This window comes from Capra hircus, chromosome 18, assembly GCF_001704415.2.
Source record: "Capra hircus breed San Clemente chromosome 18, ASM170441v1, whole genome shotgun sequence".
NCBI classification, from domain to species: domain Eukaryota; kingdom Metazoa; phylum Chordata; class Mammalia; order Artiodactyla; family Bovidae; genus Capra; species Capra hircus.
The window spans coordinates 28,204,411-28,228,596 of record NC_030825.1 but is presented as its reverse complement, the minus strand read 5'-3'; positions in this window follow the sequence as shown (position 1 = coordinate 28,228,596).

Here is a 24,186-nt window from a genome sequence, read left to right as displayed (position 1 = left end):
TGTACCTATCTATTGGATTATTGTTAAATTCCCTATAAGTGGGAGAGTCAATTCCTAGGTAGGTTGATAAGAAGTCCAGGGTTCCTGAGGAAGAGAAAGGGGTCTGGGGTTCTTGATGAGGAGATAGGGGTCTGGGGTTCTCCAGGAGGAGGAAAGGACAAACTTTTTTTTTCTCTACATTCCTTAGTCTTAGTCACATAAAACAGTTTTTTTTTTTCCTTTAAGCCTGGAACTGATGATTACACAACTCAGTTTAAACACTTTACTAGGGATTATCACCATTTTAGGGATGAGGGAATTGAGGCTCAAAGTGTGTCCATAACTTAATAAAAATCATATGATACAACAGATGGTATTTTCCAAAGATAGTCACACCAATAACTCCACATGCTCTTCTATCATGCAACCTTGAGGTCAAGTCTATACCCTCTCTCCATTTTTCTGGGAAATGTGTTAACTGCTCTAACCAACAGAATATGGCAGAAGTGATGCTATATGGTTTCCTAGGTTACAAAGGCCATGCGGCTCCTGCCTCATTCTCTTTGGATGACAGCTAGGTACTACATATGAATTTCCACCACTCTGAGACTGTCTTATTGGAGTGGTCACATGTAGATGACCCAGTAGACAGCCATAGCTGAGTTTTCAGGCAAGAGCCAACATCAACTGACAAGCATGTAAGTATGCCATCTTAGACATCTAGCCTAGCTGAGATTTCAGATGACTGCAACAGCCAACATACAACTTCACCTGCGTGACAGATCTCAAGTGAGAACTTCCCATCCAGACCCTACTTAAATTTCTGACCTACAAAATCATGAGCAAAATGATTTTTTTTTAAGCACTGAGGTTTGGGGCAATAACAACTGAGAAGCACAGCTAGTAAGTCATAAAGCTAGGATTTGGAGCTAGTTGTGTCTGATCCAAGGGTATTATTTTTCCCAATTATATATCCCCTGGGGTATATAATTCTCATTATTTTTCACATTCAGGACATGGGACTTCAGTGGAGAGAACGTATAGCTTTGAAATCACCTTTTCTTTAGTGAACTGAGTGGTCAGGTGGGTAGGTCCAATAAACACTAAGGTGCAGCAAAGATAAAAGAAAGTACGAGGTAGAATGCTGAGACTTACCAGTCATTAAACCGTTAAGCTGAACCAAAAGCATGAAAGGGATCTCTGAGGCAATGGAATCTAACTCAGTCCTTGCGACTTAATGGTTAGTTAGCAGAGAAAAATGTACCAGAATAAAGGACCTTACCTTCTCCCCACTCCCCCGAAATATACTCTGTTATATCTTCCAGAAATCAAATATGGCAAGCAATTGCAAAACAGACAGCTATTTAGATTTTAGCTTCACTACAACTCCCAGAAGGGAGAGGACAGTTAATGGATGCAGAATTCAAGTGGAGGCAAGCATCTTTCTTATAGGTGAAACAGAGCAACTGAATTTGTTCTTATTTGTCAATCATCACCAAACAAGATATATTGAGTATCCATGGTGTACAAAGAACCCTGAGGTAGAAAAAGAAAAAAGAAACAGAACATAATTTTATTCCCAGAGAGCTCTGGCAAGCTCTCTAGGGATAAGACAAACATATGGGAAGTGATGACACAATTTACTTACTTTTTGCTTAAACACTTGTACTTTTCACAAAGGACCAGAGGGCATCATGACTGATATACAGAAATAATCTAACATTTGAAGGTCCAATGCAGGCATTGTATTTACACCAAAACTGTAGGAGAAATTCTTTTTCTTTTTTATCTTACTTGCAAATAAAAGGACACGATTAAAGCAGTTAGATGACTTGCTCAAAGTTACCCAACACAGCTGAGGTTTTTCTGGAGCCTGTCAATGCAGAATCACACATCTATTCATTGTGCAATGAAGGTGAAGGACAAAGAAGAATAGTGGACACTGAACACCAGACTCAGGACGGCTCTTGAAATGCAGAAGTAAAAGGAATTAACAACAAACAAAAAGGTCATCCACCTGCGTGTTGTTCCTGTATCACTTGATTTTCTGTAACCTCTAGTTTTTTCCCTGCCTTTGAGTTGAGCTAGGTTTCCCGCTTACCCTGCTAATTCCTAACAGCAACTTTAAATGTGCTACCTTTCTGGCATCTAATGTGCCTCCAAGTAACATATGTATAAATCAAATCAAGTGCTGTTTTTAAAAAATTCCTTTATGAATTTGTGTTAATTCCTCAATGAGAGCTAAGCCTAAAGAGTCTACTTCATACTTGCATCTATGCTTTACAGCTGTTCCCCACATGTCTCCCTGCCCCACATTAGACGTGTTCATTTGATTGTTAAGAAACCTAGATACCATGCTAAGAGTTTAAAGAGAAAACTGTGCCTGAACCTGAACTTGTCAGGGATATTTTGTACAACTAAGCAGGGCTTGAGCACAACATTAAAAATGGTGGAGTAATAAATATGGAGAGGATGATGTAAGGGAAAGTATATAGGTGTGGGCTGGTAGGGGAAGAAAATTAAGTTGTATAACATTGTAACAAAATTTGTTTCTAGTAATCTTTTAAAATGATGGAACATCTGGGATCGCATGTACACCCATGGTGGATTCATGTCAATGTATGGCAAAACCAATACAGTATTGTAAAGTAAAATAAAGCAAAAATAAAATTTTTTTTAAAAATAAATAAAATGATGGAACGACAGATTACCATGAAAGGTGGGAAGAATATAATTTCAGAGCGGGGTTGAGGGTACAAATACCACAATGCTTGATTACTCTTTCAATAAAATGTTATTTTTCCTAAAATTCAAAATAAAAGATAAACTTATATCAGGCACCTATCTTGCCGCAGGCATTTTGCTGTGTCCCTGTATGGAGTACACATTGACAATTAACAGAGTTTGCATAGAAATGCTAGTTAAAAGCCAGAGACTCCATTGTGGGCTTACTTTCAGAGCAGGTTTAATCCTATTTTTGAAGCTCACAGGTTTTTCCCAACGCATGATAGATGATGGAAAGCCAGCAGAGAAGCCTTTCATGTATTTCTTTATTTGCCTGCACCAGGTCTTGGTTGTGGCATGTTGGATCTTGAGGTAGGCATGCAAACTTTTATGCAGGCATGTCAGATCTAGTTCCCTGACCAGGGGTTGAACCTGGGACCCCTGCATTGGGAGCACAGAGCCTTAGCCACTGGACCACCAGGAAAGTACAGGGAAAAGTCTTGGAAAGGCAACTGTGTATTGAAGACATTCTCTCATGCAATGATATCTGGGACAGTTACCTTAATGGCCACCTTCCCCTCTCACGTAGTACTTAGTACTTTTTGGAAATATTTTCTACACTTTTAAAAATAACATTATTGGAACTTTATTTTAACTATCTTTCAAAGGCATTGGAGGAAAGGGCCTAGATGTTTATGGCCTTTAACTTATTTTTTAAGGCAAATACTCTCTAGCTTTGTTGATTATAATGTACTGTTTTTTTTCTTTTCGGTTCTCCACTCTAGTTTACCCTTTGGTATCAAATTGATGATGGTCAATATTAGTTAAGCAAAAATCTGTCCTATTTCCCCATATTTGCCTTTTCACCAAATTTTCATTTATGTATATACACATATATATATTAGCATAAAATATATATTTTATATTCTATATTTTATAAATATATATTAGCATATATTAGCATAAAAGCACAGCTCTGGAGCCAAACTCCCTCAGTTAAATTCTTGGCCATGTCACTTACTTCAACACAATAGATCCATAGTGTCTCTGTGCTTCAGTTTCATTTGTAAAGATGTGGATAAGTATATTCTCTCATAAGGTCATTTAAATGACTAAAAAGAGTAATAAGTTTCTGACACAGCATAATTTCTTTATACATATTAGCAATTTTAAGTATTGGAATACAATATCCAAGAGAGCAGGAAATTTTATCTGTATTGCTCACTGTTGCATCTTCAGTAGCTAAATAGTGCCTACCACATAACAGATATTCAATACATAATCATTGAATAAGTATATAATTTCATTTGCCTATTTTTATAATAGCAAGGGAGACTGTACTAGGATTCTATTATTCCAGAAGAATATAAATAAAAACTTAACTAAAGAGAAAATAAATTCTGCAGCTAATTGAAAAATTAAACTTGGACTTAATGAATCCTATCCATGAAGTGGCTCTAAGAGTCCAGAGAATTTCAGGATGAGTTACAGTAATATATGTAGTTGTAGCAAATACTTATTAAGCATTTACTATAAACCAGGCATTTGATAAGCATTATCTTATTGAATGCTAGTGTGTCCTTGTAGAATAAGCTGATTTTTATCCTGATTTTACATATGAGAATTTTGAAGCTCATAAAAGCTAATTAACTTGCCCAAGATTGTATACAGCTAACAAGTGGTAGAGTCGGGTATGCATCATAAGGATCTCAGAACCCAGTTATTCAGTTGCTCAGTCGTGTCCAGCTCTTTGTGATGCCATGGACTGCAGCACTCCAGGTTTCCCCATCCTTCACCATCTCCCAGGGTTTGCTCAAACTCATGTCCATCGAGTCAGTGATGCCATCCAACCATCTCATCCTCTGTCGTCGCCTTCTCTGCCTTCAATCTTTCCCAGCATCAGGGTCTTTTCCAGTGAGTCAGTTCTTCACATCAGGTGGCCAAAGTACTGGAGTTTCAGCTTCAGTGTCAGTCCTTTCAATGAGTATTCAGGGTTGATTGCCTTTAGGACTGACTGGCTTTATCTCCTTGCTGTCCAAGGAACTCTTAACAGTCTTCTCTAGCACCACAGTTCGAAAGCAACAATTCTTTGGTGCTCAGCCTTCTTATGTTTCAACTCTCATACCTGTACATGACTACTGGAAAAACTATAGCTTTGACTATATGGACCTTTGTCAGACTCCAGAGCACACGTTTTTAACCACTTTACTATGTGCTATTATATTTATTCAATAATCAATGTGTGCGGAATCTAAAATATGTCATGCTCTATTTTGAGAAAAATGCACAGAGAAAAACGTGGTGGAAGAACGGTTCCAAGGTAAAAAGAGCAGAGCTGCAATGGGACAATTAAAGGAGAGAGTGAGCACCTTAGTAACTAATATAAAGGGATGTCTACACCAAACAGAATGATGTATAGCGCAAAAGCTGCACTATAGAGCCAGCGATTAGAGACAGAGGAAAAAGTGGTCAGTCATAGGTCTGAAAACAAACAGCAAGGTGCCCCTGAGTGAATCATGTGACCTGCCTCTGGCTTTTTCTTTCCCCTCTGGCTTGTTATCTATGAAAGGATGACAGGAGCCCACAGGATGCTAGCCTGCCCTCTACATAGAGCACACTCTTTGTTCACGATTCCTAATCCTGCATATACTGCGGTCCCTTACTATGATACATCATTACAATGTGTTTAAATATTGAGGCACGAAATAGATGGGCCTCAGGCTAAGTAGCCAGAGGTCATCCCCTGTGGACAGATACTCCAACATAGCAGGAGCAAGAGAGGAGTTGAGCCCTGCTCAGATAAAAGACCACTTATTTCTCATTTTTGAAGTCAAGGAGACCTTCCTGACTACACTTGCACAGAAAGACTTCTTGGAGGTCAAAAGGAGGGGGGCACCAACCCATCGTAAGAGATGTCTTGGATGCAGACAGGTGTTATGAAAGAAATAATAAAACTCCTTAAGTATATCCAAGGTTACATGAAAGTTAATGCCATTAGCTCTCAAACTTTATTGGAAATCTGGACTTTTTCAAGCCTATTAAAACACAAAACTACATGCTTCAACATGGTTAAACCTTGAAAACGTTATGCTAAGTAAAAGCAACTGGGCACAAAAGGTCACATATGCTATGATTCCATTTATATGAATAGCATATAAATGGGTTGTTTCCAGGGGCTGTGAGCAACAGGGAAGCTGGGAAAGGATACAGGGTTTCTTTCTGGGCTGATGAAAATATTCTGGGATTAACTGATGATGACGGTTGTGCAATACTGTGAATGTGCCGAAAGCTAATCAACTGTACACTTTAAAATGGTTAATATGGTGAGCTTGATGTTATGTGAATTTTACCTCAGTTTTTAGAAGACACAAAAATATTACTAACAGGATCTTTGACTCACAGAAATCCTTTTTAACTTCAATTCCAAAGCCTCAGGACATTCATCTGAAATCAAACTACTCTGAAAGTTGCCAACATTTACTCTTTTAGAGATCAAGAAATGGAAGTAGAGAAAACTGAACAGTTTGCTTCTAAAATAAGAGGTCAACCTCTTCTAATAAAACAATTACAATAAAGGAAAAAACCCTGGGCTACTTCCCAAATTGCTTCCAGCAGAACTGCTCTAAGACATGGTATGTCTTCATTTTCATAAAATATTGAAAAATACTTTAAGAACACTAATTTTAGATGGCACAGTGTTATTTTAAATTCCTGAGTAGTTATTAATGCCCATAAAATAGCCAATATTCATTTACAGCAAATAAAACCAAGAAAAGGAATTTGTTACTTAAAATACTTTTCCAAAAAATTTATCATTATTTACTCACTTCAAATAGCTCGGTCTTCCTTCTACTTCTACATAAATCAAGCTCTTACCAATTTTTTCTAACTCTCCCTCCATCTTTCCATCCATTTGACTATTTAAAGTACTTTGCAATGACTGCCCTTACTCTGAGCCCCCAAGTGTGTCTTCCCCATGTCTATGTAAGACCATAGAGTAAGGCAGCAAAAGAAGCCAAGAAAAGGTGAAGCTCATAAAGTAGAGAGACAAGATAAAGGATCGGAAATGTGTTGGAGATTATGAGGCTCACGTTTAGAGCTTGTTGGCTAAAGAAAGCCAGTTGTGCAGCATTGTTAGTCAATGTCCACTCGCAGGCTGCCGTTCCAGAATGGTGTCAAGGTGTGGGTTAAGGCAATAAGCTTGGGTTCAGACACTCCTGGGTTTGAATCCAACTCTTTATGAGCATGGTCAGGTTTTCACCTACTTTGAGTCTCAGTTAACTCATATGTAAAATGGGATTAACAATATTTCCTGAAATTATCATAGTGAGTAAATAAGATTATGTTAGCAAATCACTTAGCACTGAGTAGAGTTCAAACTAAACTCTATCACCAATAGTAAAGTGAACCCCATATTTCACTACTATCAACATTATGGACCTTACTTATCTACCAACATTGTTCAAGGACATATTAGATTGTTTGGCTTTTATATTAATATCTATTATATTGAGCATTCAACAAGCATTCCAATGGCTTTTTTGGCCATTTATAAAGTTTATTTCCCCCTATCCTAATCATTCATTTCTTATTGACTTAAAGAACTTTTACATTTATCCCCTCTCGATCTCACATAGCATCATTCCTTCTCCTTTTTTGTGACCTTTCAATATTCTACCCTTTGCTATTAAGCAGACTGATTTCAAGGGCTTCTCCAATGACTCAGCAGGTGAAGAATCAGCCTGCAATATAGGAGACACAGGAGATGCGGGTTAGATCCCTGGGTCAGGAAGATCCCCTAGAGAAGGACATGGAAATCCACTCGAGTATTCTTGCCTAGAAAATCCCTTGGACAGAGGAGCCTGGTGGGTTATAGGCCATAGGGTCGCAGAGTCGGACACAACTGAGCACAGCACAGCACAGACTGATCTCAACTTGGTTCAGTTCAGTTCAGTTCATTTCAGTCGCTCAGTCGTGTCTGACTCTTTGTGACCCCATAGACCACAGCACGCCAGACCTCCCTGTCCATCACCAACTCCCAGAGTTTACTCAAATTCATCTCCATTGAGTCAGTGATGCCATCCAACCATCTCATCCTCTGTCATCCCCTTCTCCTCCTGCCCTCAATCTTTCCCAGCATCAGGATATTTTCCAGTGAGTCAGCTCTTCGCATCAAGTGGCCAAAGTACTGGAGTTTCAGCTTCAGCATCAGCCCTTCCAATGGTTGCTGCACTGCAATTCCAAACCATATTAATGAGCCAAATATTAGTCACCTGAATAACTGAAGAGGACAGTCTTTCCACTTCCATTTGCCTTTTAGAAGAGACTAATAAATTGATTCACAGCCCATGGCTCAGGGATGAATCCAAAGAGTTTATTCCCAGCAGGCAAGGCATGTGCCTTCTGTGTAACAGCTGTCTCTTTGTGCTATAACTTCAAGCACAGTATTGTGCTAAAATAGCAAGTAAGGCAATAAAAATGGGACAATTTGGCTTCCCCCTGTGCACTGGGACATGTGAATAGGAAAAATAAAGAAAAAAAAATCTGATTTTTTTCGTCAGTGAAATGGAGACACTGACCAAAAAAATAGCTGGGGTAGAGGAAAGGTCTGGGAGATGATATTTCCATTTCTCCTTTGCTAAAGAAAAACCCCAGTTATTCTCTGACTTGCTTTCTGATGTTTTGCCAATACCATCAGATTCTCTGAAAGGAAGAAAAGAGACACTGACAGCTGTGCCCAGCACAGAAACCACCACACTGTATAGCCTATCACATGGCATCAAGCCAAAGGAAGATATCAAAAAGATCCAAACACAGCTCACATGTATCAGAGTGTTTAAGAGAAACAGAGGGCAGCGCATGTGGGAGCACCATGGGCTCTGTGATACATTTTTTTGTCTCCAAAAACATGAGATTCATGCACTAGAAGAATTGATCCAGTAAAAGAGTATATCACTATGCCTGGTGTCAGGAGAGGTTCAGGGGAAAAAGGAAAATAATGCTTTTTGGGTAATTTCTACACAGTGCTTCTCAACACCTAGTGCTTCGCAATGATCTTCACGCTAACCTTCTAAACTAGGGAGCACTTTTTAGTACATAGAAACCAATTGCAAATTAGCGTACACAATAAAGAGAACTTATTAGCTGATCTGGGTTCATGAATATTAGATACCCTAGTGGACCCCCCTGTCACATTTACATGACTTTCTCCTCAGATAGAGCTCCTCCTCTTAGAAGGTGAGGTTGATCAAAAGAGAAGGAAAATCTTGAGCTTTTCCCAGTGTCAATTCCTTCCATTTGATTGTTGTGAGCAAATAATCACCATTTCTCACATGTGTCCTCAAAATTTCCTGTCTCCACAATGGCCAACCAAGTGTTAAAGATCCTTGCTGAAAGGGAAGGAGGAGAAGAAGGGTGAAAAGGTGAATAGAAGAAAGAGATTATGGATGAAATGAGAAAGTACATGAATGCTCCGGTTGCTCCATTTTCTCTGTAAACATAACAATAGATTAGATTCCATTACTCAACAAATATACGTTCATCTGTACCGTTTCATATGGTAGCCACCAGCTATATGCGCTCATTTCAATTTAAGTGAAAATGAAGCAAAATGTAAAATTTAGTTCCTCAATTGCACAAGTCACATCTCAAGCGGACAACAGCCACATGTGGCCAGTGGCTACCTTACTTGACAACATGAATATAGAATATTTCCACCATCACAGAAGGTTCAACTGGATAGTGATCTATATTTTTAAGACTTAGTCTGGCAAGCAAAATAAAGAGAGATACAATTCATACCAGAAAAAATATAGAATTCAGAAGTGAAAAGCAAAAGGAGAAAGTAAACTTTCTGATGGGAGAGGGTAGTGAATACTGTATCAAGAGGGTCTAAGGACAGGAAACAGATCAGCTTCTTATGGATAAATCTTTCTACACTAGAAAGAAGTATGAGATAAGGTTAGAACTGGGGAGTGAGGAAATGGGATCTGTAACACAGGCCCAGGAGACACATTGAGTCAAAGCTTAATCTCAGACTTGGGGATCAGAGATACGCCACTCAAGGTGAGGGATTATCATCTGCCTAAAAAAAGTTTTTTTTTTTTTAATGGAACTGAAATAAAACATGCTGTAAATTGGCTAATTGATCAGGTTGCTCTATCAGCTTCATTTCTTAAGGCAAATATTAGGGTTTGCAAATTTTACTATGAATTAGGTGCCAAAGAATGCATTTTCTTTTAAATTTCTTTATTTGAGTAGGCAGACAGTTTACAGATACAATCACCATCTTACGCCGGTTTGCTTGCTAAGGTGGAAGTGATAAAATAGTTTTTATATCCTATATTTAGCATGAAATGTGACACCAGATGTCACTAAGTGTACATAACCTGAAATTTTAGTAAATCTAAATCTCTGTGATCCGAAGCGAAATTTGTTCTCTCTAACCTTCCAGACAGATTAGTACATTGACCTGGTATCAGAAAGTCCTATGATTCTTGAAACACCAAGGAAAAATGAGGATGAAAGTCAATATTTTCACTCTGTTTTGCAACTATGGAATGACCTATAAAAGAAAGTAGAGGAAATCCTTAACTTTAAAGGATAAATGTTTCCAGCGTCCTTGACAGATATCTTTAAATGTCAGTGTTTAAAATGAATACATTTTTATTTCCACAATAATATACTCATTATGGAGAAAAACAAAATATAGAAAAAACAAGGTGGAATTGGGATAAATATTTGAACATATTTGTACAACTTATATATGAATACAATCCCTATTGACATTTTGATGTTTGGGGGTGTTTTTGGTTGCTAATTGTAGCTTAGACAAGTGTGTTTTGTCATACATTTAGAGTTAGGATTATTTTTAAAAGCTGTCAATATAAAAAACTTTGTTTATAACACTTTGCATAATATAATTTACCTACCCATTTTCCTTATATTGTTTTTAACTTTTGGATCATCATAAATACAAGACAACAAATATTTTCAGACATTATTACACAGAGGGTTGAGATTTTAGTGATTTTGTGCTCACGCACTGATGTTAGATCCCAGTATTGAACATATGAATCTCTGGTTTCCCATCTGTGGGATCTTGGAAAGCTGCTAAAACTCTCTGTACCTCAGTTTCCTTATTTGTAAGACTCAATTCATTCTGTGTGAAGAATTAAAAAAGAGATGATAATAGCTCATTCTCTTAATAAATAATATTCTCTCCATAAGATGGATTCCCAGAACTGAAATTACTGGATCAAAGCTACAAAAGGTTTCAAGTCTATTATGGAGTCTTGCCAAATACACTTTTTAAAAGATTTATGTCAATGGTTATGTCACCAGTCGTTTCTAAACATGCCTATTCGCTATTCGGTCACCAGCCATAATTTTAACTAAGTAAGCAAACAACAGATTTTCTTCAGCCAAAATAGAAAATAAAGTCCTACCATAAAAAAAAGTCAAACTTAGCATCTTGCTCTAAAACACCTGGAAGGAAACAATCAGGGCATCTATTCTTTAATATTTGCTCTCCTTTCTCAGAGGCCTTTATTTTTAATGACATTCTCAGTGGGGAAAACAATGTCCTGCCAGCAAATGGAATATTGCTGTTTGTAAGTAAAAGTAACAGTATTCAGGGGACTTAGAACGGATGAATGGAAATGATAAACATCAAATGATAATAAGAGGCTCATCTTTCTCCTGTGTCGCAGCTAAATAAAGCTTTACCGTAGATCCCAGTTGAGGAAATGTGCTGGCAGGTTTTGACTATCCAGAATTTCTATCACATTTCCCAAGGTTAAATACGCTGCCTTGAGGCAGCTGCTCAAAATGATAAAGGGGACACTGTAGGACAGTGGTGCTCTTTGTAATGTTAATAACCCTTGGTTCTGATATCTGATGCAACTCTGGGGAAATCTGCCAGTTCCAGACAGTTTAAAATCTAACTCAGTTAAGTGCACATTATTGCAAAAAAAAAAAGTTTGTGTTTTTTTTTTTAATTTGGCAAGAGCAGGAAGATAACTTGAGCATTCCACATATTTAGATACTTTCTTTATTTATATCACTGAATTGAATTTCCACAGGATAACATGTTGGGATATAAAATTAATGTGTCTTTTTCCTACCAAAGCAGATGGTATTTTATTTCAGAATTCACATATATTTACGTGCTTATTGAATTCATTTTTATGGTATAAAGCTAACCAGGGTAGTGATCTTTTATCATACTTTTTACTTATTTATTTATTTAAGATTTATGCCCCATCTGGCTTCAAAGGGGCATGAGAACATCTGCAGATGAATGCACAGGTAAAGCAAGACATAAAGCCATCGTTACGTTTAATTGAAAAGAGCAGAAGGAATGAGCACATTCAGAACCAGAATTAATGCAAGTACTGCTTTGGGTAAAAAAATTGAGTCCTCTATATTTTCTCATTGCTAATTTTTTTAAATGTATATATGCGTATATACATATAGAATCACTGTAATACATTACCAGCCATTCCCCTGTTTTTAAATGGGAAGCATAAGATAATTCCACCTAAAGAAGAATTGAATGCGATGGAGATCTAGGGTATCCTAGAAGCCAAGAAGAAGAGGGGCAAAGAAAAGGAGAAAGACACCACAAGAAACAGTTCTCAAGGAACATGCCTCTTATAGGGATGATCTGCACTGTGACTGGTTTGAAAAAGGCGATAATGAATAAAATAAAGTCGTGCTCATGTGATAAGTTTTGGCAAATAGAGAGGGCTTCCCAAGTGGTGCTAGTGGTAAAGAACCTGCCTGCTAGTGCAGGAGACTAAGAGACGTGGGTTCAATCCCTGGGTTGGGAAGATCCCCTGGAGGAGGGCATGGTAACCCACTCCAGTATTCTTGTCTGGAGAATCCCATGGACAGAGGAACCTGGCGGGCTACAGTCCACGGGGTCACAAAGAGTCGGACCCTACTGAAGCAACTTAGCAAGTGTTAATCAAATGTTGAAAGTAAATAAAAATGGGTACTTTCACATGTTATCATCTTAACACAATGATGGACTTGGATTTCTTTTTGAAGACATTAAGTTAACCAAGTAACAATATGCTCAACCACCATTTTAAAGAAGGCATTTTTGCATTATTCAATTCACTATCATATTAATTAATAAGTGTTGAAGACAAGAAAAACATCGTAATTTATATTCTGATGGTCTAACATTTAGGATAGAGTTTGCAGAAAGCTGGAGAAGTTGATTTAAAAAATAACAATATTGACATTCTCAAATATCAACTCCCTTAGTAAACAGTAGAATAATTTTCTCCTTCAGACAATAGAACCATATACCAGAGGCTCATGCATTCAATTATTAATTCATGGAAAGCATTTCTCTATTCTGTATATATCCTAAGTCATGGCTGCCATCTATTTGTGACCCCACCACCTGTGCATATGGGCGGTGTTCAATTTTCCTTTTTAAACTACAGCCATTCTAGCCATTTTGGTTATGTTTCCAGTAGCCCAATAAAATGACATTAGAAGATTTCAAGCATAAATTGCTACTGACACAGAAAGAAAGATGTTAAAACTAGAATGCTTGTGATCCAGCAACAGCAAAATTACAAGCCGTATTTGAAAAGTTAGTCAGAGCTGGGAGGTAACATGAAGTTAACCTGGCTGTGTTCATCTCTCTTGCATGAGTCACTGGAGTGGGAGAGTGACTTGCCGAAGGTCATAAAAAAAACAATGAAAGAGGAATGCTGGATGTACATCGGAGTTAGGTATCCCATCTGCCTGTTACCCTAACCTTTGGGTTCTGCCCTTCCCCATCCCTAGGATTCTCTCAGGGATAAAAGGCTACGCCAAAGCCTTTAACTGTGTGGATCACAATAAACTGGAAAATTCTGAAAGAGATGGGAATACCAGACCCCCTGACCTGCCTCCTGAGAAATCTGTATGCAGGCTAAGAGACAACAATTAGAACTGGACATGGAACAACCGACTTGTTCCAAACTGGGAAAGGAGTACATCAAAGCTGTATATTGTCACCCTGCTTAATTAACATATGCAGAGTACATCATGCAAAATGCCGGACTGGATGAAGCACAAGCTGGAAGCAAGATTGCTGGGAGAAATATCAATAACCTCAGATACGCAGATGATACCACCCTTATGGCAAAAAGTGAAGAGGAACTAAAAAGCCTCTTGATGAAAGTGAAAGAGGAGAGTAAAAAAGTTGGCTTAAAGCTCAACATTCAGAAAACTAAGATCATGGCATCCTGTCCCATCACTTCATGGCAAATAGATGGGGAAACAATGGAAACAGTATCAGACTTTATTTTCTTGGGATCCAAAATCACTGTTGATGGTGACTGCAGCCATGAAATTAAAAGATACTTGCTCCTTGGAAGAAAAGCTATGACTAACCTAGGCAGCATATTCAAAAGCAGAGACATTACTTTGCCAACAAAGGTCCATCTAGTCAAGGCTATGGTTTTTCCAGTGGTCATGTATGGATGTGAGAGTTAGACTGTAAAGAAGGCTGAGCACCAAAGAATTGATGCTTTTGAACTGTGGTGTAGGAGAAGATTCTTGAGAGTCCCTTGGACATCAAAGAAATCAAACCAGTAATATTCACTGAAGGGACTGATCCTGAAGCTGAAGCTCCAATACTTTGGCCACCTGGTGTGAAGAACTGGCTCATTGGAAAAGACCCTGATGCTGAAGTAACTTAGCAGCAGCTGCAGCAGCAGCAGCAGCTAGGAAAGATTGAAGGCAAGAGAAGGGGACAACAGAGAATGAGATGATTGGATGGCCTCACCAACTAGACAGATATTAGTTTGAGCAAGCTCCGGGAGTTGGTGAGGGACAGGGAAGCCTGGCATGCTGCAGTCCATGGGGTTGCAACTAAACTGAACCGAACTGATATAAGGTCTAGATTTACAAACCCCTGATTATCTTTTTCCCATAATGTTAGAGAATACTAAGTATGGGATGGATCAGGCAAGTCCATGCTCATATTCTGAATGACTCTAAAGACTTCTTTCTTAGCTTCAGCTGTACACACTAGGAAAGGAGCTGTTGTACAAGCTGGTGTATTTGGGAAGTGTTCATGGGAAGTGTGACCCACTAGTGGTTAAGAACCCACTTGCCAATGCAGGAGACATAAGAGACGCCAGATCAGTCCCTGGGTCAGGAAGATCCCCTGGAGGATGGTATGGCAACCCGCTCCAGTATTCTTTCCTGGAGAACTGCATGGACAGAGGAGTTCGCAAGGCTACAGTCCACAGGCTCACGAAGAGTCAGACATGACTGAAGCGACTTAGCAAGCATGGGAAGCAGGCATCAGGACAAGAAAGACGGAAATCAAGGAGAAAGGTATTTTTCCTTGTAAAAAAGTGCATTATCAAGTTGGCTATGATGATACCACTGGACCCTTTGGACAGTGTATTCCCTGGAGACATGAAAGAAAAAGTATCCATTGACTCCTGCTCTCTTATTTTGAGTCATCTACGGGCTTTTAATACTTTTCCGCAATGCCACATCCACTCGACAGCTCCTACAGGTATCCTCTGCTACGGAGAGGGATTGAGGGAAAATAATAGTTAAGAACTAAAGAATTAGGTAATAAAAAGAATTAATTAAGAATGATAGAGATAAATGGAAAAATATTCCAGATGTACACATTACCTAATTTAATACTCAGATATGTATTATGTCAATTTACTGATGAAATAACTCACATTTTGACATTTCAAAGGGATTTCTCATGACCACAAGGTCAATAGGTGATGAAGTAATCATTTTATTATTAAATTGGTAAAGTCAATGATCAGTTTCTTCATTGATTCGTGAAAAATACTATAAAATCTTAAACACACACTCTCTACCTTTCCCTCCTACAGTCTTATTGATAATCATATAGTGTCATTTTTCCCCAGTGTCTTTAGATAAGTATTCTTGTTTTATTTAACATAGCTTTTTCCCATCCTATTACCTATGAAAGGGGCTAGTAATAATGATAGTAATAAATAACATTAATTGAGCTTTTATTAGATCTAGACAATGTTCTAACCTAAGCTATTTACATGCATTGACTGATTTCATGTTTTATTTTAATTTTCACTGCAACTCTATATAGTTTTACTATAGTTTCATTATATTTCTTTTATATATTAGAAAACTGAGGCACAAAGGAGTTAAGTGATCTGCCCAAGATTAGCCAGGAAAGCTGATTCTAAAGTAGTGCCTTACCCACTGCCCTGCCCTGCCCAGCCTCATATTATGCCTGTCTGTACCATTCAGAGCAATCCAGTCATGAGAAGTTCAGTAAAAGACTGAGGGAAAGTTATGGTGTTTTCTGGCTGAATTGCTAGAAACTGAATTGTCCAAAACTATTTAATTCTTACCTCTGCATGATTACAAATTAATTCTGGAAGCAGAAACTTTCAGCACTATTTTTCTGAGTTCCTGTTATGTGTTAAGTGTTTTAATACAATACCTCATTTCATCTTCTTAGCAGTCTTAGCAGGTACGATTTGGTTAAGGGATAAAGTCTGGGACTCAGAGACATTCAGTAACTTACAAAAGGTCACACAGTTGCAGTGACAGATATTACTAAATTAAAATTCTGGCTGAGACTTCAAAGCCCATGCTTTTTATACAATTCAGTCATGCCCTCTGTAATCCAAATATGTAAAAATATTTGTGGGAAGGATGGCTTTACACAAACATCAAACATGGAGTCAGATTCTGCAAAGTACAATCATTTGGGCTTGTTTTCTTTTTTCTTGGTCTTTCCAATCATATCTAGCAGTTTCTAAAAGGATTGGTTTTTTTTTTTTTTATAGTGATAGCTTTGACCAAAAGCTACACAAAGAGTCAAACGCAACTTAGCAACTAAACAACAACAACCTATGTATCAACAACCTATGTATCAAATCATGTATCAGTTCATCATGTTGTGCACCTAAAAACTAACACAACATTGTATGCCAATTACATCTCAATTTTTAAAGCTACCTGTACAAATACATGCAATGGTATTTACACAATTTTATTTTCATTAATTTAAATACCACTCCCTCAAAAGGTGATTCAATTTGTTTCTTGGCCAGTCTACATATCTAGAACATCTTCTCAGTGTTCCCACTGAAGGATGAGGAAAGTAATATTCAAGGACTGAAGAGACTTTCCAGGAGGGACAGACAGAAATTAAACTGATACTGACAAGACCAGGAGGCAAGTGGAATAGGGAAAACCGGTGGGAGATGGTGACTTTTTTCCCTGAACGAAAGTATAGGAAGGAGTCTGTGGAACTGCATATAAAAAATGAGGCTATCAATGCTACTTACATCATAGGTTCAATATGGAAATCAAATAAGCAACATATCATAAGGCTATGAAAAATTCTGGGGCAATGGAAAGTGAGATGAGAGGTGGGCGGGGTTCTAATGATGATCAAGGTGATGGTGATGATGATGGTGACAATGATGACAACACTGATGATCGTGACAACGATGACAGAGGTTAAAGAGCTTGAAAATTTATGGAGCATCTGCTGATGTAAGTGCTACGTGGCTTCAGTTCAGTTCAGTCACTCAGTAGTGTCTGAGTCTGTGACCCCATCATCATCACCATCACCATGATTATAATTAGAACCCTGCCCACCTCCCATCTCACTTTCCATTGCCCCAGAATTTTTCATAGTCTTCTAATATGACATCATTTCTATGTGAGCAAAAATTGGTGGAAATATCATAAACTTTGCAGACTTTGGTAAAGTTACATAGATTCTAATGATGAAACTATTATTTCTTCATAGAATATTGAAATCTGCAAAGTACTTGTACAGGTGGACACATAGTAAATGTGCAATAAATGGTTCCTTAAGGTAACATAATAATACAAGGTGGTACAGAGTTTATCAAGTTTATCATTCAGTCATGTCTGACTCTCTGCGACCCCATGGATTATAGCCCATCAGGCTCCTCTGTCCACAGAATTGTCCAAGTGAAAATATTGGAGCAGGTACCTGTTCTCTTCTCCAGGAGAATCTTCCCGACCCAAGGACTGAACCCAAGTCTCCTGTATTGCAGGCAGATTCTTTACCGTCTGAGCCACCAGGGATGCCCTTATCAAGTGGTGCCCCACCTATAAATATGAGGCACTGTGAAGCTAGGATAATTTGAGGAGAGTTTAACAAAGACAATATTTTAAAACATAAAAAAGAAGATATAGAACCCATGGAAGATATGACAGTACACTATGGTCAAAACAGGGTAAAAAGAGGGGAAGGTTTGCTCAAAATGGACAAGGTTGTGTGCTGAGAGCCATTCTATGGTAGCTGAGAACTTCAGCTACAAGAGAGAACAAGCCTGCAGTGAGTCGCAGTGACAATCTGGGAGGTTATACACCCCAAGCTCACTCTCCACCCTCCTTTCCATGTAAATAGTCTACATGTCATCCTCTCATGGCACAAGACAAGAAGGAAAAAACTAGAAAGTGGATCTGGAGAGGTAAGCAGAAAATGTTTCACTGAGGGTGTATTTAAGCAGGTTAGCTTCTGTATACATGTAGAGAAACATACAAATATATACATGCTTACTAGCAATTTAGGCATAAAGTTTTCTTCTGTTACATCAAACGTGACAACAGGTTTCCTTTAGCTTAACAGTCAAATAATGAGTTTGTATATTTATTTTTCTTATTGATAATACCTTGATGGCAAGGGCTGAATTCCATTTTGTATCTCAGTCCTCACTGTTATTCGATATGTACTAGTTCAGTATACTTATTTCATGAATGCTTAATGTACTACATTGAGTTAAATGTTTGTTGGAGGCTACGCTTTTATTGGGCTTCCCTGGTGTCAGACAGTAAAGACTCCGTCTGCAGTGCGAGAGACCTGGATTCAATCCATTGGTTGGGAAGATCCGCTGGAGAATGGAAAGGCTTCCCACTTCAGCACTCTTGCCTGGAGGATTTCATGGACAGAGGAGCCTGGCAGGCTGCACTTTCATCAAATAAGTAATCTCACTTACATAGGATTTTGACTTTACATCTGAAAATAATTTTGTAGGAAAGAGTAAAGTTTTTAGTCAAGGTCACAGAGCCAAAGAGCCATAATAATATATAAGAGCCAGGGTCCCATTTTCTGAACCTGTCCTTTTCTAATATGCCGTTCTCTACATACAAATTCTCTTTACACGTGCACTTGACGACTCCATCCATTCAGCACCCTGGACAGTGCTTGGAACATGGAAACAGAAACAGTTTCTTTTACTTGCTTTGCCTTTCACCGTTGTGTTCTCTGATCCTAAAACAGTACTAGGAATACAGTGGGTGTTCTATTAATGGTTTGTTGAAGCAGTAAAATAATGAGGAGAGAGAGAAGAAAGAAGATTTTTCCCAAGCAAACAGTATATTATTTTTTGCTAATCATGACTATTTTCTCTTAGGTACCTTCTGGATACCCTGCACGTATAGACGGAAAATTCATTGCATTGGCAACCATGTACTTGGGCAACATTAAGTCTTAGGGATATTCTCTATCAGCCAATTTCTTGGTGATGAAAAAGGAAAGGAAATCATAAGTAGAATTTTCTGTAAAAAGACCAGTCATTTTTCTGTGTTCTCCTTTCATAGCATTAAAATACTATTCCCTTTCTAAATACCAAAAAAGTATTTCATGTAAGGGCTCATTCTGGGCTAATCTCTGAATCTATGGGTGGAATGACTGAATCTGGCTTTTCTCTCAATGAAAAAATTATTAATGGGAGAGCTTTAGAAATCATTTCCTTGTGAAATATAAATCTGTTTCTTTGAATAAAACATTCTGACAGGCAGCCTAGAAAGTACTAATACAAGGTAACAATCTACTTATACTGCTGAACTTTATTACACTGTGAGAAAAACAGCATAAAATTCTATTATGGCACATCAGAAAGGCTGGGCTCTGCCCAGGCCTTTGAACTCCCTTTACAAAAATACTCATAAATCATTTAAAACCATTGATCATATCCTACACCTCTCTTTCTGCCATAGTTCAGATGGAAGCTGTGTTATACTCTAAATGACTTTGCTTCTCGGATGTAAAACAGAATTTATGTTTACTATTCTTCTTCAGACATCCACACTTTCCTTCTGCAAGATAAAGCTTATAACTGCTTTAAATCATCCGTTTTCTTCATGTGATTACTGAAAGAATGGCAGATTTACAGGCATGAGACCATCTGTACCAGGAAAAGATTATTTTTTTTCCTAATAGAAGAGATGGCATCGTTTCATTGTCACATTTATAATCTTGCTTATCTGCACACAAGAATCCTCCAGGTTTGACCTGGAGGGATCTCCCCTTTGAGTCCAATGAAACATACTCACGTTTACGCTAAATGAATGTTTCTCAGCTTCTCAGCACTAATGACATTTCAGTGGTGAACAACTTGATAACTCTTTGTTGCGGGGCATGGCCCACATGGGGCAGGGGGAACAGCAGTGTGGGATGCTTAGCAACATCTCTGACTTTTACACAGTAGATGCCAGAAGCACACCTCCCCAGACCTGTTGTGAAAACAAAAATGTCAAATGCCGTATTGCAAAATCACCCCTAAGCTGAGAACCGCTGTGAAAACATTCCACACCCGCTCAGTAAACTAAGGGGAAAATTGAAGTGAAGGTAAACCTACTGAAGATCCAAAAGAATTCATACATCCATTCACACACCGTTCATTCATTCAGCAACTCTTTCCTTGAGTGGCTTTTTCCGGACCATTTGGATGTTCAGCAGATCTTCCCCATAGTAAATAACATCCTCATATAGAGCTAGTCTTAGTTATTTAAAGGGTGTAATTATGTACAAAGTCCTAGAAAAGACTTGATTGGCAAGTCTATGAGAGAGTGAAAAATAGAATAAATTTGAATCTTGATTTGGAACTCATGGATTCTGCAAAAAGTAGTCTCAGCACTTGTACTCACCAAGATTTTACTTTGTATTGGAGTTAGAAGAAGACATAGTGCCACAATGAGTTTAAGAGTGTTAATACCTCATAAAGTACGTAATGCTTCCAGTGCCAAATCTCCTAGCAAAACACTACATTTTAGCAGAGACAGACGAGCACAAGAGACAGACGAGCATATATTTTCAGAAATTTGAGGTAAATCATGTAGCGAATATACAATAAAACCTAGATTAGAGGTGTTTTTTCATTTGCTTGATACTTTATAATTTCAAGTTCTTCTATGAGTATGTATTTTTTTTATCATTAGAAAAAAAATCAATGAGCTTTATAAAGTTCATTAGAATTCTGGCTCCTATACGTTTGAAGTTAAGCCCAGTGCAGTGAACACCTTACAGTAACTTTCAGCCTCAGATAGGATTATTTATGGGCAACCACAGAGTACCCCTAGAGAGCAAGGAAATAAAGTTGACATGATGGCATTTTCCAAATTGCTTCTGAACACACAAAACAGCAGCAGGCCTTTGAAGACTAGGCCTGCAGTCTCTGCCCAGGGAACAATGGCTCCCATAAACAAAGTCGTCTCTCTCCAGTCTTCCCCACGTCTCCCCCAGGTGATTCCTGCTGCAGCAGCTAAAGCTTCTAACCACTTCGCCCCCAACACCCAGGCCTCTAGAAGGTCACATTTGCATTGGCTAGAAGGTCAATCCAGGTGGCAATGCCTGTGGATACTATCTGCTATTGCTTGTTTGCTTAATTACAGGCTCTTCCCCTGCCAGCGTTTCCTTCCATACCACCTCCTGCTCTGTGCTGCTTGGATGTTCAGCTGGATATGGGAGGAAAGGAAGCATGAAGCTGAGAATCAGGCTACGGACCTGTGAAAAGGACAATCTGTAAGTCCATGCAAGGTGTGTGCGGGATGCAAAGGCAGGGGATAAAAGTCTCTCAGAGAAAAATTACTTCCTGGAGAAAACAAATAAAAACCCCTCTGTGGCTATGAGTACCGGCTTGGATACCACATTGCCCTGGGCTCCAGCTCCAGCTCTGTCTGTGTTAGCTCTGTCATATCAGGGGCTCCTGGGAAGCATTCTGAACCCAGTTTTCCCCTCCTGAATAATGGGCTTAACAACACCTATCACTGTCTGCAATCTAAATGATACCTACCACAGGTCATATTTACAATACTTTTACAAGTCTTTCATTTATTCACTCAAACACTTTGCTGAGTGCTTAATATGGGACAGAAACTCGGCTACATGTTGGAAAAAACACAGTCAACAAAAGTAGATATAGTGTCTCCCCTCAGGGAGCACCAAGCTCAATTGAAATCTGTATATTTAAGAAACCTACACTAAAGTATATGATGAATGATACTACTTACAGCAAAGCAGAAGTTAGTGGAGGCCATTTGAGGGTTGGGAGGACTGTGCTGAGGATGATCAACTTGAATCTGGAAGATAGAAGATTTACCAGGTGAAGGAAAGAAAAGCTGAACAACATAAGGAAGTATCTTATGATATTAAGGACCATGGGAGGCCCAAATAGCCAGCTCCTTTGTGTACTCAGCACACAATGCAGGGCCTAGCACACGGAGGTCAATAAGTATCTGTTGAATTAATAAATGAGATTTCTAAGAAGTATTCTGTGAGTGTTGATTCAATTACTTGCTAGAGGTACAAATTTTGGCAAACAAATTACTAGTCTAAGCCTCAGTTTCCTTATTTGTCAGCTCCTTTATATATTTTTTCATATGAATTTTATTTTATTTTTTGTTTTTTTAATAAATTTATTCATTTTAATTGGAGGCTAATTACTTTACAGTATTGTAGTGGATTTGCCATACATTGACATGAATCCGCCACAGGTGTACATGTGTTCCCTATCCTGATCCCCCCTCCCACTTCCCTCCCCATTCCATTCCTCTGGGTCATCCCTGTGCACCAGCCCCAAGACCCTGTCTCATGTACTAAACCTGGACTGGCGATTCATTTCACACATGATAGTATACATGTTTCAATGCCATTCTCCCAAATCATCCCACCCTCGCCCTTTCCCACAGAGTCCAAAAGACTGTTCTATACATCTATCTTTCTAAATTTCATATATATGGGTTAGTATACTGTATTGACGTTTTTCTTTCTGGCTTACTTCACTCTGTATAATAGGCTCCAGTTTCATCCACCTCATTAGAACTGACTCAAATGTATTCTTTTTAATGGCTAAGTAATATTCCATTGTGTATATGTACCACTGATTTCTTATCCATTCATCTGCTGATGGACATCTAGGTTGCTTCCATGTCCTGGCTATTATAAACAGTGCTGCAATGAACATTGGGGTACACGTGTCTCTTTCAATTCTGGTTTCCTCAGTGTGTATGCCCAGCAGCAGGATTGCTGAGTCATATGGCCGTTCTATTTCCAGTTTTTTAAGGAATCTCCACACTGGTCTCCATAGTGGCTGAACTAGTTTGCATTCCCACCAACAGTGTAACAGGGTTCCCTTTTCTCCACACCCTCTCCAGCATTTATAATTTGTAGACTTTTGGATCGCAGCCATTCTGATTGGCGTGAAATGGTACTTCACTATGGTTTTGATTTGCATTTCTCTGATAATGAGTGATGTTGAGCATCTTTTCACAAGCTGGAATCAAGATTTCCGGGAGAAATATCAATAACCTCAGATATGCAGATGACACCAGCCTTATGGCAGAAAGTGAAGAGGAGCTAAAAAGCCTCTTGATGAAAGTGAAAGAGGAGAGTGAAAAAGTTGGCTTAAAGCTCAACATTCAGAAAACGAAGATCATGGCATCCGGTCCCACCACTTCATGGGAAATAGATGGGGAAACAGTGGAAACAGTGTCAGACTTTATTTTCTGGGGCTCCAAAATCACTGTAGATGGTGATTGCAGCCATGAAATTAAAAGACGCTTACTCCTTGGAAGGAAAGTTATGACCAACCTAGATAGCATATTCAAAAACAGAGACATTACTTTGCCGACTAAGGTCCATCTAGTCAAGGCTATGGTTTTTCCAGTGGTCACATGTGGATGTGAGAGTTGGACTTGTGAAGAAGGCTGAGCGCCGAAGAATTGATGCGTTTGAACTGTGGTGTTGGAGAAGACTCTTGAGAGTCCCTTGGACTGCAAGGAGATCCCACCAGTCCATTCTGAAGGAGATCAGCCCTGGGATTTCTTTGGAAGGAATGATGCTAAAGCTGAAACTCCAATACTTTGGCCACCTCATGTGAAGACTTGACTCATTGGAAAAGACTCTGATGCTGGGAGGGATTGGGGGCAGGAGGAGAAGGGGACGACCGAGGATGAGATGGCTAAATGGCATCACAAATTCGATGGATGTGAGTCTGAGTGAACTCCCGGTGATGGTGATGAACAGGGAGGCCTGGCATGCTGCGATTCATGGGGTCACAAATAGTCGGACACGATTGAGCGACTGAACTGAACTGAGCATCTTTTCATGTGTTTGTTAGCCATCTGTTTGTCTTCTTTGGAGAAATGTCTGTTTAGTTCTTTGGCCCATTTTCTGATCGAGTC